A 17110-nucleotide genomic window follows, 5' to 3' on the forward strand; every position below is an offset into this window, starting at 1 on the left:
AAAAAAAACACGCTCAGAGCGTCGTTGCGCGAAGGTGGTAGGGAGACACGACTTAGAACAAACAGACACCACGCAGACTGTTAGAATGTTTTTGAAGTTCCGCTGTTCCGAGTATGAATCCTGAATCCTTCCGGGTCATGTTGACAAAGTTTTATGAATTTACTTGTAAAAGTATAGACAGTGGAAATTTAAACGTTGTCTGGTGCCTCTCTTGCTCCAAGTCAGCGCGTTTGACGTCCTACCCCCGTTAAGTTCCAACATCAACATGTACAATGACTGGTGACATCGAGCACTGCGAATAAAGCATCCACGAAATCAACAAAAGTCTGGAACTGATTTTTTTGTGGTAAGGACTATGGGACGAAACTGCTGAGGTCGTAGGACTCTAAGCTTAGGCACTACTTAATCTAACATAAACTAACTTACGCTAAGGACACACCTATAAACGAGGGAGGAGTCGAACCACCCCCTGGGGAGCCGCGCGATCCGTGACAAAACGCCTAAGACCGCAGGGCTACCCCGGGATGCGTGGAGCTGATGACAAAGGATTCATTGCCAAAGCTAATATTATATCATTGAAAATTATTTGGGATCACATGTAGATCTATTTCTACTGTTTGCCAAAGGTGCCATGGATGATAATTGTTGTATATTTCGTTACATACCTATCATTTGCCTTTTAACCGTCGTCACAGATGATATACCATAAAATTTACAAAATTAGTCCAGAATGACGCAAACAACTATTACGGTCGCAGTAAATAACCGTCTGCACAACACAGTTTTCGATGTCTTTCTAAAGACTACTTCACACACAGGTTTGCAGCAAACTGCTTGTGGCATCAATAACCCGCACTCCTAATTGTCACCGTTAGCAGGTTACCAATGGTTATAATTTGTAGTCAGTCTACCGTAGAGAAGTTGCCTGCAGAAGCAACTTGGATCGTGTAGTATTCCTCAAGAGTCTCGCTTGTAGTTCGATATACGAATTGTGATACGTAAGAGACTGAGTAAACGGACTATGTTCTCTCATCTGCTGCACAATTACCAAAATATAATTACAATAGTCAGACTTTGCAATCACTCTTGATAAGAAGTTTAGATTATATGTAATAATTGTCTTCAGACCCAAAAGTAAAATAAAATAAAACTTTAATCAATAATCATTTCCGTAGGTGACGTATATATTGAAGATATTGAAAATTAAAACAAAATTCATACTGTATCTGAATAAGTAGATGATGTACATTAATATAAAAAGAATTTAAATTCTGAAAATTGTACCTGACTAATAACGGGTCGCGAAAAGTCAAAATTTCTAAAGAAAACATAGCCGAGGCTGACAAGCAAAGGGAACACCACAATAGTATGCTTGTGACAACATTCCTTGGTAGCTAGAATATCACTGAACCCACTATGCACCATAGTCTTCAGTATTTCTTCCTGTGTTATTGACTCGAGTGGTCTATTATTAGTGAGTGTGCTTACGTAGTTCGTCTAAGCCTCACGCTTCAGTACCGTGTTTACATTTTCTGGCGTTTACTGCAGCTGTAGCGGTTATGAAGCTAAGTACTGACAAATTTATTTGTGCACTGTTATACAGTTATTAAATTTAATAGTTTTCAGCGGTGTTTCGTGCCGTTTACGGCGAATAATGATTTAATAAACTTTTGAAATCGTTCGCTCGCGTCTGGCCCCGGCGGAGGTTCGAGTCTTCCCTCGGGCATGGGTTTGTGTGTTTGTCCTTAGGATAATTTAGGTTAAATAGTGTGTAAGCTTAGGGACTGATGACCTTAGCAGTTAAGTCCCATAAGATTTCACACACATTTCAACATTTCGTTCGCTCGCTTTGTTTTTTAAAGTTTTCTTTGCGCTGATGTCGTTTAGTAAATTTCTCTCTTTCTTTCGTTTTCAACTGACGTTTCTAAATGTTTCTAGTGGAATATTTCAGTAAAATTTTCATTCAGTGCTTTAACTTCGTTTAGTGGTCCAGTGCACGTTTGAAGTTTTTGGTTTTAGTTAATAATTTTGTGAAGCTTTGTTGGTATTGGTATTAGCTACGGTGTAGTAGTATTAATACGAGCAGTTGCTTTCTTAGTAGGCAGATAATTTCGAGACCATTATTGTTAGTTCTGTAAATATTTATGGCTGAGCGGTTCTAGGCGCTTCAGTCCGGAACCACGCTCCTGCTACGGTCGCAGATTCCAATCCTGCCTCGGGCGTGGATGTGTGTGATGTCCTTAGGTTAGTTAGGTTTAAGTAGTTCTAAGTCTAGGGGACTGACGACCTCAGATGTTAAGTTCCATAGTGCTTAGAGCCATTTGAACCATTTGTAAATAGTTCCACTGGTGTAACTGAACTTTGGTAATGTAGAATTATAGTTTTTTTCACTAACTGTGAAATTTTACCACGAGTGTAAAAAAAAAAGTTCAAATGTGTGTTAAATCTTATGGAACTTAACTGCTAAGGTCAGCAGTCCATAAGCTTACACACTACTTAACCTAAATTATCATAAGACAAACACACACACCCATGCCCGAGGGAGGACTCGAACTTCCGCCGGGATGCCGCACAGTACCATGAGTGAGAAGTGTGGGCTCTGTAGTAGGTTTGTGAGTAGTGGGTTACGGTGTGGGATTTGTTCAAAGTATTTCCATTGGGGGCAATGCAGTGCGGAAACTAGTGGTCATTTTAGTGAGATCCTCTCCTGGGAATGCAGAATCTGTAGTAGAAATAAGTTGATAGAGAAGGAGGAGCGTAAGATCTGAGCCCTTCTGGTGCAGTTACAACGCGCAAAGGAGGAACTAGGTAGTTTGAGGAGGGTGAAGGGTGCTGGGGAATGGGAAATTGGCAGTTGGCAAGAAGGCAGCTGGGAAGAGGAGGTATTCAGACAGATTTATTTTGCGTATACGCAATAGATTTGATCAACTGTCAGAGTTGAGTGGAGCCTCGTGTAGCTGTAGATGTAGGGAACATGCAGCAGTCCTCATAAATCAGGAGGCCCAGGTTAGTTGCAAAGTCTGGCAGAACGAAAAAGGTTCTGCTGCTAGGTAGTTCTCACGGTAAAGGTGTGGGCCAGCAGCTGCAGGAAGTGTTGGGGAGTGAGAACCAGGTCACCAGCATTGTGAAGCCTAGTGCAGGGTTGGCTCAGGTGACTGACAGCATAGGGGAGTTATGTAGGAAATTTACGAAGGAGGACAGGTAGTGATAGTGGATGGAGTAGACAACATTCTTGATAGGGACTGGGAATATGATGTAGGTGGTGACCTGGTAAAGATAGCAATTCAAACTGGTGGCACTAATGTGCAATTCGTGCAAATGTTTCAGCATCATGATCGGCCTCACCTCGATGCTGTTCTTAGGCGCGTTAAGATGGAGCTGGCAAGAGCGCTGATGGCAGAGGGCATGGATCAGATCTCAGTGGTGCCAGTTGGGTCTATCAGTAGATAGGGTTTTACTAGGCATGGCCTGCACCTCAATAGGTGTGAGAAGGGTACGCTGGCTAACCTTATGGGTGACAGTGTAGTGGGTGGCGGTGGTGGTGGGGTCACTCATTGAAAAATTCCTGTAGTAGAGTAGAAGTGTTAAAACTGCACCTTTTTTAGATTGTAGTCAGCTGATAGGTATACCTTCTAAAAAGAAGTCCATCTAACTAAGGGCTCACCTTCTGAGGATGTAATGTTTCCAAGTAGAGAAGGAATTAAGATATTTCATAAAAATATAAGAGGTATTAGAGACAAAGTTAGTGAACTGCTTATAGATGTTGACTCTGAAATTATTGGTATATCAGAGAACCACTTGAATAATTTGACAATTCAGAGGCTTCTTTTACCAGGATACAGATTAGCTGGCTGTTTCTGAAGGATTTCCTTGTGGGGTGGGGAGTACCTTTGTGCGTAAAAAACAGTATTCTATTTGAGTCCATAGACGTATCACGACACTGCACTGAACAGATATCTGAATGTTGTGCAGGTGAAGTTGAATTTAGTGAATCTAAACTTCTAATTGTTGTTGTTTATAGGTCCCCTAACTCCGACTTCAGCGCATTTCTGCTCAAGCTAGAGACGGTTCTTGATTCACTTCGTGGGTAGTACCAGAAACTAGTTATATGGTGGAACTTGAATATTAATTTTGTAGCTGATGGTGCAAGAAAAGGATGTTGGTAGCACTCCTAAATTCATATGATCTGATGGAGACGATGTTTTTTCCAACTAGGGTGCAGCGGAACAGTAGCACAGCCATAGACAATATTTGTATCCATTCTTGGTTACTGTATGGGCATTCTGTTAGTAAAAGTGTGAATGGCCTTTCAGACAAGGGGCCAAAATTTAACGCTAAGAGGCTTTTATACTCAAACATATGCAATTTTTAATTACAAACTATGTAGGAAAGTTAATCCAACAGCAACAGAGAGTTTTTTAACGCTCGTCAAGGAACAAGAGTAGCAGGATGTTTACAGTGCTGATAACATATATGATAAATACAATGCTTTCCTTAACACATTTCTTATGATCTTCGAGAGTTACTTTCCATTACAACGCTCTAAACGGGGTACTAGCAGCAATAGGCAGCCCGGGTGGCTGACTTGTGGGATAATGATATAATGTAGAACAAAGCGGGAATTATATCAAAATGTCAGAAATAATCAACCTACAGTAGCCCATTACAAACAGTACTGTAAGGTGCTTAAAATGTTATTAGGAAGGCAAAGAGTATGTGGTATGCAAATAGAATAGCTAATTCACATGATAAAATTAAAACCATGTGGTCGGTTGTTAAGGAAGTGTCTGGTCAGTTCGTAGTACAAATATTTTTGTTACTGATAAATCAGATATCTGTGCAGTATTTAACAATAATTTTCTGAGAATTTCTGGTGAATTGAATAAAAATTTAGTTTCTGCAGGGAATCATATAACTTTCTTGGCAAAAGCCTTTCCGAAATTGATGTCTGAAATACTCCTCTGTGATACAGACAGAGGGGAAATCGCCTCAATAATTAAATCACTGAAGATTAAGGACTCTCATAGTTATGATGGAGTGGCTAGCACGATATTAAAATACTGTGCTGCACATGTTAGCATTGTATTTAGCCATATTTGTAATTTTTCCTTTAGGAATGGTCAGTTTCCTGAACGAGTAAAGTACACAATAGTAAAGACGCTTTATAAAAAGTTAGAAAAGGATGATGTAGATAATTTTAGACTTATTTCTATGCGAGTCGTGTTGGGTAAAGTAGTTGGAAAGGCTGTTTATGTAAGAATAGTTTATCGTTTTTATCACACATTTTGCTATCAAATGTACAGTTCGGCTTTAGAAGTCGTTTAAGAATTGAAAATGCTGTATTCTCTTTTCTCTCTGAGATACTGGATGGGGTAAACAAAAGGTTTCGTACACTAGGCATATTTTTTGATTTAACTAAGGCATTTGATTGTGTTGATCACAAAATATTGCTCCAGAAGCTGGACCATTATAGAATACGGAGAGTAGCTCACAATTGGTTCACCTCTTACTTTAGCAACAGGCAGCAAAACGTCATTATTCACAATGTTGATAACGGCTGTGATGTGGGGTCTGAGTGAGGTACTGCCAAGTGGAGGGTGCCCCAGGGATCACAGTCGGGGTCACTCGAGTTCCTTATTTATATAAATTATATGGCCTCCAGTATTACGGGTAACTCTGAAATGTTTCTGTTTGGTGATGACGAGTTTGGTAGTAAAGGATGTTGTGTGCAACATTGGCTGCATTTCAAATAGTGCAGTACATGACCTAAGTTCATGGCTTGTAGAAAATAAACTCTAAACATTCATGGTGGTGTCTGTTTGTTCTATATCGTGTCTCCCTACCACTTTCGCGCAACGACGCTCTGAGTGTGTTTTTTAGGGAATTAACTAGTTTGAACCTGGGACCTGTTGCTGGTAAGGAGATGCCAGACCACACATGACATGTAGAATTCAGAAGAGTTCAGTGAGACTAGCAATGATATAACCAAATACTTAATGATCTCAGCGTCAGCTCCACTGCACTCCCTGTAAAAGAATCTTAATACTAACTAAATGTAGTGGAAAGGGTTCAAGGCTTTCCTATTTTTAGTTAGCTGGTAAAATATCGTCGAAAAAGCAGTTAAGTTTACCATTGGAAATTTTATTCTACTCACAAAACATCGTTTATAAATTGCACTATTGATAAAAGGAAATGTTTTAATCCAGGATGGTAAAAACCAACTGCGTTCAACAAAAATGTGAACGAATATTCCCTGAATGGGTTTCCAAGTTCTACAATCGATCGAAGGATGACCTATGCCATATCACATCTATAATCTAGGTTTAATTTATGTTTCACAAAAGAGAAAACTATCAAAATGGTCTACAGTAACCCTCAATTATCTTTAATTACTTATCTAACTTGTCGTAAATTTACAGTGGCTGATGTGGCTTCTCAATAACTATATAAAAGAAAAATCATCGCGTTTCTTCAAGTGGCAAATGTGAACACCATGAGTTTTAATTAACGATCGACACTAGTATTACGAAAAAAAGGGGGTGTAACAGATGAGTTTACCTTGTCGGTGTTTAGGCAGCGTCAGGGCAGCGGCGTGCAGCACAGCTCCACTGACTTCGCCATCTCGGAAGCAACTGTCTCCTAACTTCTCCTTACTACAATTTACCGAAGTTGGTTTAAAAAAAAAACGATCTGGCTGTGTTTTAATCTGACCAATCAGGGTCTCAATGTTAACCTTAAGCTCCGCCTACAAAACTTCTGTCTATCCAATCAGAAACGTTATACTTTTCGTGGTGGGGCAATTTTTTTAAAGTTAGCAACGTAACAGAGACGCTAAAAAGTCTCAAGCTAAAACCTGCAGCTGGTGTGGTCCTTTTAGCGTTATCGTAAGATCTATGCTGTTCTTCTCGAGGGCTCTATCTTTTAACATGGGCTGGGGGGGGGGGGGGGGGGGGCGGGGTGGTCCTTGACGTACCTGAGACACGAAAAAGTCTCACGCTAAAACTTGTGGGTGGTAGTGGCCCTTTTTGTGTTATCGTAAGATCTATACTGTTTTTCTGGAGGGCTCTAGCTTTTAACATGGGCTGGGGGGTGGTCCTTGACGTAACAGAGATGTGAAAAAGTCTCACGCTAAAACTTGTGGGTGGTAGTGGCCCTTTTTGTGTTATCGTAAGATCTATACTGTTTTTCTGGAGGGCTCTAGCTTTTAACATGGGCTGGGGGGTGGTCCTTGACGTAACAGAGATGTGAAAAAGTCTCACGCTAAAACGTGCAGATGGTGAGCCCTAGTGGTTAGCTGGCGATGTGAGTGTCAAGTCCGTCCCTTGTCGTAGGGCCTTCTAGCTTAACGCAGTTCTGCTCTCGGCTTCTGCCCTCGTTTCTCCCCTCGGAACTGCGTCTGCCTCACGGTGGGAAGGTACGACATGCATTTAGGCATTCTTGTGTTAGTACGTGGTATTCCATTTGCTCACTCGTTACTCGTATTGCTTTGGTTAATTTAATGTCACGATTTATTCGGAGCTACGTGACATACTAGTGGATTTGCTTATCATGTCAGGGTTTTCATGGAATGTGTTGGATTTGCCTGACACCTTACAAAACTAACGCTAAATCACGGCAAGACTCAGTTTTTTCAGTTTCTAACACATAATTCAATGAAACCTGACTTATTAATTTCACAGAATGAGCATGATGATGATGATGAAGTACCATACTCCGAGGAGCTTAGGGGAGGATGCGGGAGACCCGCACCGCTGACTAGGCAAGGTCCTATCGGAGGTGGTTTGCCATTGACTTCCTCCGACCATAATGGGGATGAATGGTGGTTATGAAGACGACACAGCAACAGTCAGTCATCTCAAGGCAGGGGAAATCCCTGACCTGCCGGGAATCGAACCCGGGACCCCGTGCGTAGGAAGCGAGAACGCTACCGCAAGACCACGAGCTGCGGTGGGCATATGATTAGTGAAACTGAAGAGTTCAAATTTCTAGGTGTTCAGAGAGATGGAAAGACCACGTTCAGGATCTTGTTCAATGACGTAACAGTGCCATTTTTACTATTCGAGCGGTAACACAAGTGAGTGGTTGTTCGACACGCAAATTAGTCTACTTTGTTCAGTTTCATTCGCTTTTGCCATATGGTATTATGTTTTGGGGTAACTCTTCGGGGTAGCTCTTCCAATTCTAAAAGGATATTTTTAAGCAGCTTTCACTCGGTTAATATTCGTCAGAAATCAAACCTGCAGTTGAATCGGACTTCCTCAACTCTTGTGCAATAACGTGTGCGGTATACTGCTACATTCCTTTTCAATAAGCTACCACTCGAATTCAAAAATCTTACCAGCAATTCACGCGCTTTCAAATCGAAACTGAAGAGTTTGCTCATGGGTCACTCCTTCCATTCTGTCGAGGAGTTCCTTGAAGAATTAAGCTGATTCTTATTGTATTGATGATTGCGTTTACTTAAACTAATGGACTGACTATTTTCTGGTTCATATTTATTTTTATCTGTTATTTCTTTTATGTTGTGATTTCATGCACTGACACGTTCCATGACCTTGGATATTTGCTATTCAATTTGGTCCTACGGAGCTTGACGTGTAAATAGAAAAAAAATTAATAGAGCCCATGTGCCAAAGATTGAGGGAGGAAAGCGAAAGGAGGCGAGAAAAACAGCAGTTTTCTTTCCAGCAACAGTCTGATGTGGACAGCCGCGAATTTCTCTCATGTGCCAAACTTTTCATCTCACGGTAGCAACTGCAGTCTGCGTTCCCAGTTGTTGCTAGATGTATCTCAGTCTCTGACTGTCTAAAGCTCCCTCTAATATTATGGACGTTATTTCTGGATACCTTAACAGATGTCCTGTCGTTCGATCCCTTCTCCTTGTCAGTGTTTTCTAAATCTTTCTTTCATCGCCGATTCTATGGAGACCCTCCTCAGCCTTATATCCAGTCAATCTACTTTTCAAGTCAGTTGACTATACTTAATAATCAACATATTGGCACAATCAGTTTATGTTCAGAAATATAAATTCTGCGATCCGTTAACAGTTAAAAACAAACCAGAAAAGTCTTCCTTGAAAATATTAGAATGACTTCTTCGACCACTTAAAGTTCTTGGGAGACAAGACAAGTAAATCTCTGCGTGCGACCATCTTCTGAGAAGTTCTCTTGTAAACGAAACAAACGATCTTCTTAGACATCAGCAGTAGGCAGAAAAGTGAAGTGCCATCTCGTGAGCAGTACAAGGAGATCCAGAATCAGAGACCGCGGCCGGAGCAGGGGGCCGCGTTGCGCTGTGGTCCCGGTTGTCTGGGATGACGCCGAGTCCGGGCGGCCTTCCGGACGGATCTGCCTGCTGCTAGTGCATAATGGTGACACAATGCTTTTCACCTCCAGTGTGGGTGGGATTCCTCTGGTTCGTGTTTGAAGTACTGGTTACCTTTCGTAACCTTGCCTTCATCAAGTAGTGCGTTGATATTAGTTTCGACGCTCCTGATTGGCTGTGCTACTCTGTATAGTAACCTTCTCTGATTGTTGATGGCTGCCGCACTTAGTGTGTGCGGCAAATTTGCGTGGCTACTACGTGTGCGTAGCGAAACCTTCAATGTTGTTCTCCGTATTTTGATGACCAAGCAGGTCAGACTAGCGTAGAGTTGCTCGCCAGCGTGGTCTGTTGCCAAGCTCGCGCACCAGAGGGGTTGGCGAATGCTCGGCGTTTACGTGGAAGCTGGTCGCCATCTGCATGCACCGCTCAGAGGTAATATGTCAGAGACCTTATGTAGGTCCGTTGGGAAGTACCAAGGGAGGTGAAGTGCTAACTTAAGTGCCCTGTACTGGATCGTCTGGAGCCACTTTCAGATGGTGGAGGCCGCGTTACCCCACACCACGGCCGCGCAGTCGAGAATAGGACATATAGATGCCTTGAACCTTTGTTTTATTTCCAACATTGCTTCTTTGACATATTGGTTGAACAGTAAGGGCAAGAGACGACATCACTGTTTAGACCTCTTTTAATCCGCGCCCTTCGATCTTGGTCTTTCATTCTTATTGTTCCAGCTTGTCTCTTGTACATATTGTCAGGTGTACGTCTTTCACTGTACCTGACCTTTATTTACGAATTTCGAACATCTTGCACCACCCTTGTTCCTGGTCGACAAATCCGTGGAACATGTCGATTTTTCTACAGTCTGGCTTCCATTATCAACCGCAACCTCGGAATGACGCTCTGATGCCCTCACCTTTCATAAAGCCAAACTCATGGTTGTCTAACTGCTCCTCTATTTTCTTTTCCATTCTTCTGCGTATTATTCTTGTCACCAATTTGGATTAAAGAGATTTTAAGCTTATTGTGTGACAGATCCCTCATTTGTTAGCTCTTGCAATCTTCGGCATTGTTTGGATGATATTTCCAAGAAATTATGACAGATGTATTGCCAGTCTCATATATTACACGCACCAACAAGGATAATCGTTTTGTTACCGCATCACCCAATGATTTGAGAAGTTACAATCGAATGTTCCATTCTGATTATCAGATATTACATTTTATAAAGGTCTTCTGAACTCTAATACTGGATCCCCTATCGAATCCTCACAGAGGCCCTCGATGTACTCCTTCCACCTGTCAGCTCTCTCCTCTGCATTTAACAGAGAAATTCACATCGCACTCTTTTTGTCATTGCCCTTGCTTTGGTTGTTTAGATTTTTCTATATGCTGAATCAGTACATCTGACAATCATTCGTTTTTGTATTTCTTCACATACACTCCTGGAAATTGAAATAAGAACACCGTGAATTCATTGTCCCAGGAAGGGGAAACTTTGACACATTCCTGGGGTCAGATACATCACATGATCACACTGAGAGAACCACAGCCACATAGACACAGGCAACAGAGCATGCACAATGTCGGCACTAGTACAGTGTATATCCACCTTTCGCAGCAATGCAGCCTGCTATTCTCCCATGGAGACGATCGTAGAGATGCTGGATGTAGTCCTGTGGAACGGCTTGCCATGCCATTTCCACCTGGTGCCTCAGTTGGACCAGCGTTCTGCTGGACGTGCAGACCGCGTGAGACGACACTTCATCCAGTCCCAAACATGCTCAGTGGGGGACAGATCCGGAGATCTTGCTGGCCAGTGTAGTTGACTTACACCTTCTGGAGCACGTTAGGTGGCACGGGATACATGCGGACGTGCATTGTCCTGTTGGAACAGCAAGTTCCCTTGCCGGTCTAGGAATGGTAGAACGATGGGTTCGATGACGGTTTGGATGTACCGTGCACTATTCAGTGTCCCCATCGAAGATCACCAGAGGTGTACGGCCAGTGTAGGAGATCGCTCCCCACACCATGATGCCGGGTGTTGGCCCTGTGTGCCTCGGTCATATGCAGTCCTGATTGTGGCGCTCACCTGCACGGCGCCAAACACGCATACGACCATCATTGGCACCAAGGCAGAAGCGACTCTCATCGCTGAAGACGACACGTCTCCATTCGTCCCTCCATTCACGCCTGTCGCGACACCACTGGAGGCGGGCTGCACGATGTTGGGGCGTGAGCGGAAGACGGCCTAACGGTGTGCGGGACCGTGGCCCAGCTTCATGGAGACGGTTGCGAATGATCCTTGCCGATACCCCAGGAGCAACAGTGTCCCTAATTGGCTGGGAAGTGGCGGTGCGGTCCCCTACGGCACTGTGTAGGATCCTACGGTCTTGGCGTGCATCCGTGCGTCGCTGTGGTCCGGTCCAAGGTCGACGGGCACGTGCACCTTCCGCCGACCACTGGCGACAACATTGATGTACTGTGGAGACCTCACGCCCCACGTGTTGAGCAATTCGGCGGTACGTCCACCCGGCCTCCCGCATGCCCACTATACGCCCTCGCTCAAAGTCCGTCAACTGCACATACGGTTCACGTCCACGCTGTCGCGGCATGCTACCAGTGTTAAAGACTGCGATGGAGCTCCGTATGCCACGGCAAACTGGCTGACACTGACGGCGGCGGTGCACAAATGCTGCGCAGCTAGCGTCATTCGACGGCCAACACCGCGGTTCCTGGTGTGTCCGCTGTGCCGTGCGTGTGATCATTGCTTGTACAGCCCTGTCGCAGTGTCCGGAGCAAGTATGGTGGGTCTGACACACCGGTGTCAATGTGTTCTTTTTTCCATTTCCAGGAGTGTATTTCACGTCGTCATTTCACCTCAGTTTACCTGCAGTTCCTGCACATTTCTTCCTAGTGACTTCTCCTACTCCTTCCCATAAAACTGCATTCCAATTCACATGACTATTACATTTTCCTCTCCCTTTACGTACTGAATGAGCTGCTCCATATCCTCATATACCATACCTCTTCCTCTTGTGACATCGGCATGTATACCTGAACTACTGCTGTCATTGTTGATTTTCTGTCGATTCTGACGACAAAAATCCTTCCACTGAAACGATCACAGTAACTTAGACTCTGTGCTACCTACTACCGATACACCATTATCTGCTGCTGTTTATACTACCCAATACTAATATGACCAGAAATCCTTGTCTTCCTTCCATTTCAGTTTACTGACTCCAACTATATCTGGATTGAGCCTTAGCATTTCCGTTTTCAGGCTTCATGTTCCCTGCCATGCTCAAACTTCCGAAATGCCACACCACAACACTTAGAACGTTATTCTTTCGATGGTCACTCAATCTTTTTCTCAGCGTCAGCTCAGTCGGTGGATACAGCCGATGATGTCACAGCCTGCATTGTTGTTGAATTTATTCAAGGTGGCAGCTGTCTCTGGGTGTCCCCACACCTACACTCTGTTTGGGATACATCTGAAAATGTCGCACTGATGACATCATCACCCCCATTCCTCCTCCTCCCCAACTTCCCCTCCCTTCCCCCACTAAACACTTCCCCTCAGCCACTGTGAACTGGTGGAGAAAAACTTCAGTGCTGAGCTTCTGGAGAGCACAGATGTAAGGGATTTATTTACTATATTTTCTGAGAATTTCATCCTATTGCTGGATTATCCTACAACTGCCTGCAGGCACCGCTACCTCCTATCCCCACTTTCCCGTCCAACCACCCCTTCTCTGATCAAGTATGCGAATGTTCACCTCGAAGTTCAAAGACTGACTGCTGTAATCCATAACACTGCCACCAGGTGGTGCCCTTAACTGTCCTACAGCCACTCCCAAACTGCCGCCACTTTCCACTGCCACCACCAGCTTCCCCCAATTTTGTTGATCATATGTGTTTATTGTCTGCCCTAGTCCACGATACCACTCGAAATTGGCGGGAAACTGTCTTACAGTTTCTGATGGAAGAAATGATATAAGGTGTATAGCTGGGTGAGATTCTTGGTATGCAGACAGTTGAGGAACAGATGGTGGAAGAGTTTTACACAGCCCACTTGTGACTTCTGTAGAAATACACTGCAAATCTGCCTCAAGTGCTGCTGTTCTTAACAGCTCAACTCCTACAATGTTATCTCATTTATTTAAAAAGAGTGAACAAACATGAAGACTCATTTGCCGCAGGAGGAATTACCATTGTGTATTTTTAAAAAAAAAAAAAGGTTCAAATGGCTCTAAGCACAATGGGACTTAACATCTGGGGTCATCAGTCCCCTAGACTTAGAAACTACTCAATCCTAACTAACGTAAGGACATCACACACATCCATGCCCGAGGCAGGATTGGAACCTGCGACCGCAGCAGCCGCGTGGTTCCGGACGGAAGTGCCTAGAACCGCGAGACCACCGCGGCCGACATTGTGTATTCCACAGGTGTTATTATCATGCTTGCTGCAGCGAATATTGTACCAACAGACCTCACCTCATTTCGTGTAATGGGTGTAGTCTTACGTTTTTAAACGAATACTGTGGCAGCAACCGTGCATATAGACGATATTGTACCAAAATCGATGAACGCTCCGGTCACATAACTGTAAACTCACAATTGTGGTATGAACTTACGCATGGTACAATGACTACTTTAATGAGAACACTGAACTTTGCGTTGAATATACTATAAAATAAGTACTTAACATTAACCACCAATCCTTAAACATAACCAAACCCTCCCCCCAATATTCAGCTAGCAAGTTCCACGTATTATGGTGAGTAGAAGTCTTGACAAATAACGTAATGCAGGTAGGGCCAACGAACAACATGATAGCCAGTACTGAGCAAACATTCTGTGTTGAATAGACATGTTTTTATCATGATTGGTACCAGTGTGTCTTAGGAGAGAGACATAATCCTGTTATAAGAAAGCAGATCTTTAAAAAGAAATAGCAAAGACTATGTTGTGCTATGAGTACAACCTGGCCTAGGTTCTGCAGGGAGATGAAACACCGTAATTACATAACATAACTATCGAAGAAAAGACTCTTCCACCAGAACAGTACATGTATCTTTAACTCGATTTGTGGATACAGACTAACCAGCTCAGAAACAGCCTCACCTCCCATCCCGCCACCCCTCCCCTTATAGATGGACATTCCAGTTTTCCTGGAGTGATCTAACCTCCCACTGATGGTACACAAATAGCTCAATTCACTTCAGGTGCTCTGCTTTGGTTGGTGTTCGGTTGTCAACAATACTGTTTCAGGTCTGAGGAAATCAGATACAGTACTTGACTATTTGTCCTAAATTACGCAAAACAACTCACAGGATAGAGAACAGCCAACTGCACTCTATGGTCCTATCTTGGAGTAGGAAGAGGTGGCAAGTGCTGCGACCAGATGCTGTTGCAGTCGTTGCAGGTCATCGGTATACAATATGCTGGCGGTGACCCCTCCCACCCTCTGATACCGGCTGCTTTCCGCAACCTCCCATGCCTCTGCGCAATTTTTCTAGCCCCCAAGCACTGGAAATTAGTGTATGTGGAAGTCTTATAAACAAATTGTCTAAGATGCACAAATATCAATACATAATAGCGGCTTTCACTCTATCTGTTCGCATGTCAGGAGAAAGACACGATGATTTTTTCACCTAGCAGAAAGTTAAAAGTCGCACTGCCGACCCCATCTCCTTCTTTTGTAACATCCAACTGAGTAAAACTAAGAACTCCGTCTGTTGTTCTGTCTTCAGTCCAGAACTGGTTTGATGCAGCTCTCCATGCCCCCCTATCCTGTGCAAGCTTCTTCAACTAACTACTGCAACGTACATCCTTCTGAATCTGTTTAGTGTGTTCGTGCCTTGGTCTCCCCCTAAGATTTTTACCCTTCACGCATCCCTCCAAAACTAAATAGATGATCCCTCGATGCCTCAAAACGTGTCCTATCAACCGATCCCTTCTTCTAGTCAAGTTGTGCCATAAATTCCTTTTCCCTGATTCCATACAGTACCTCCTCATTTACTTATCTACCTTTCTAGTCTCCAGGATTCTTCTGTAGCACTACATTTCGAAAGCTGCTTCTTGTCCAAACTATCGATAAACAATGTTTCACTTCAATACATGGCTACACGCCATACAAATACTGTCTTTTTTCTGTCTGTCCTCCTTTCAAGACATTGTCCAATAGCTGTTCCAGGTCCTTTGGTGTCTCTGACATGATTAAAATGCCTTCGGCAAACTACAAAGTTTTTGTTTATTCTCCATGGATTTTAATTCCTACTCCAAATTTTTCTTTTGTTTCGTCCAATGCTTGCTCAATATACAGAATGAATAACTTCGTAGGAGCGTACAACCCTGTTTATCTCCCTTCTCAACCACTGCTTTCCTTTCGTGAACCTCGACTCTTTTAACTGACATTTCGTTTCTGTACGAATTTATACAGCATTTCGCTCCCTGTATTTGACCCCTGCCACCTTCAGGATTTGAAAGAGAATATTCCACTCTTGCCAGAAGATTTCTCTAAATCTACACATGCTAGAAACGTTGGTTTGCCTTTCCTTAATCTATCTTTGCCTTTCCTTAATCTACCTTCTAAGATAAGTCGTAGGGTCAATATTGCCTCACGTGTTCCAACATTTCTACGGAATCCAAACTTACCTTCCTCGAGGTCGGCTTCTACTAGTTTTTTGATTCGACTGTAAAGAATTCGTCTTAGTATTTTGCAGACATCACTTATTAAACTGATAGTTGGGTAATTTTCTCACCTGTAAACACTTGCTTTCTTTGGGATTGGAATTCTTATATTCTTCTTGAAGTGTGAGGGTATTTCGCCTGTCTCACATATCTTGCTCACCTGATGGAAGTTTTGTCAGGGCTGGCTCTCCCGAGGCTATTAGTAGATCTAATGGAATGTTGTCTACTCCTGGGGCCTTGTTTCGACTTAGGTCTTTCAGTGCTCAGTCGAACTCTTCATGCATATCATATCTTCCATTTCAACTTCATCTGCATCCTCTTACATTTCCATAATATTACAAACAAGTATATTGCACTTGTATAGAACCTCTATATACCCCTTCCACCTTTCTGCCTTCCCTTCTTTGATTAGAACTGGTTTTCCATCTGAGCTTTGATATTCATACAAGAGGTTCTCTTTTCTCCAAAGGTCTCTTTAATTTTCCTGCAGGCTGTATCTATCTTACCCCTAATGGTACATGCCTCGACATCCTTATATTTGTTTTCTAGTCATTACTGCTTAGATATCTTGCACTTCCTGTCGATCTCATTTTTGACACGTTTGTATTCCTTTATGCCAGCTTCATTTACTGCATTTTTATATTTTCTCCTTTAATCAAATTCAATATATCTTCTATTAGCCTAGTCTTTTTACCTACTTGTCCTCTGCTGCCTTCACTTTTTCATCTCACAAAGCTACCCATTCTTCTCTACAGTATTTCTTTCCCCCATTCTTGTCAGTCGTTCTGTAATGCTCTCTCTCAATCTCTCTACTACATTTGGTTCTTTCGGTTTATAGAGGTGACATTTCCTTAGATCCCCACCATTGTACAGATCTTCAGTTATAATCTACAGTTCATAACTAACAGATTGTGGTAGGAGTCCGCATCTTCCCCTGGAAATGTCTTACAATTTATAACGTGGTTCCTAAGTCTCTGTCTTCCCATTATATAATCTATCCGAAACCATCTAGTATCTCCAGGGTTTTTCCACGTATAGAACCTTCTTTCATGTTTCTTAAACCAAGTGTGTCATCAAGTTATTATCTG

Source organism: Schistocerca gregaria, chromosome 2, assembly GCF_023897955.1.
Source record: "Schistocerca gregaria isolate iqSchGreg1 chromosome 2, iqSchGreg1.2, whole genome shotgun sequence".
NCBI lineage: Eukaryota > Metazoa > Arthropoda > Insecta > Orthoptera > Acrididae > Schistocerca > Schistocerca gregaria.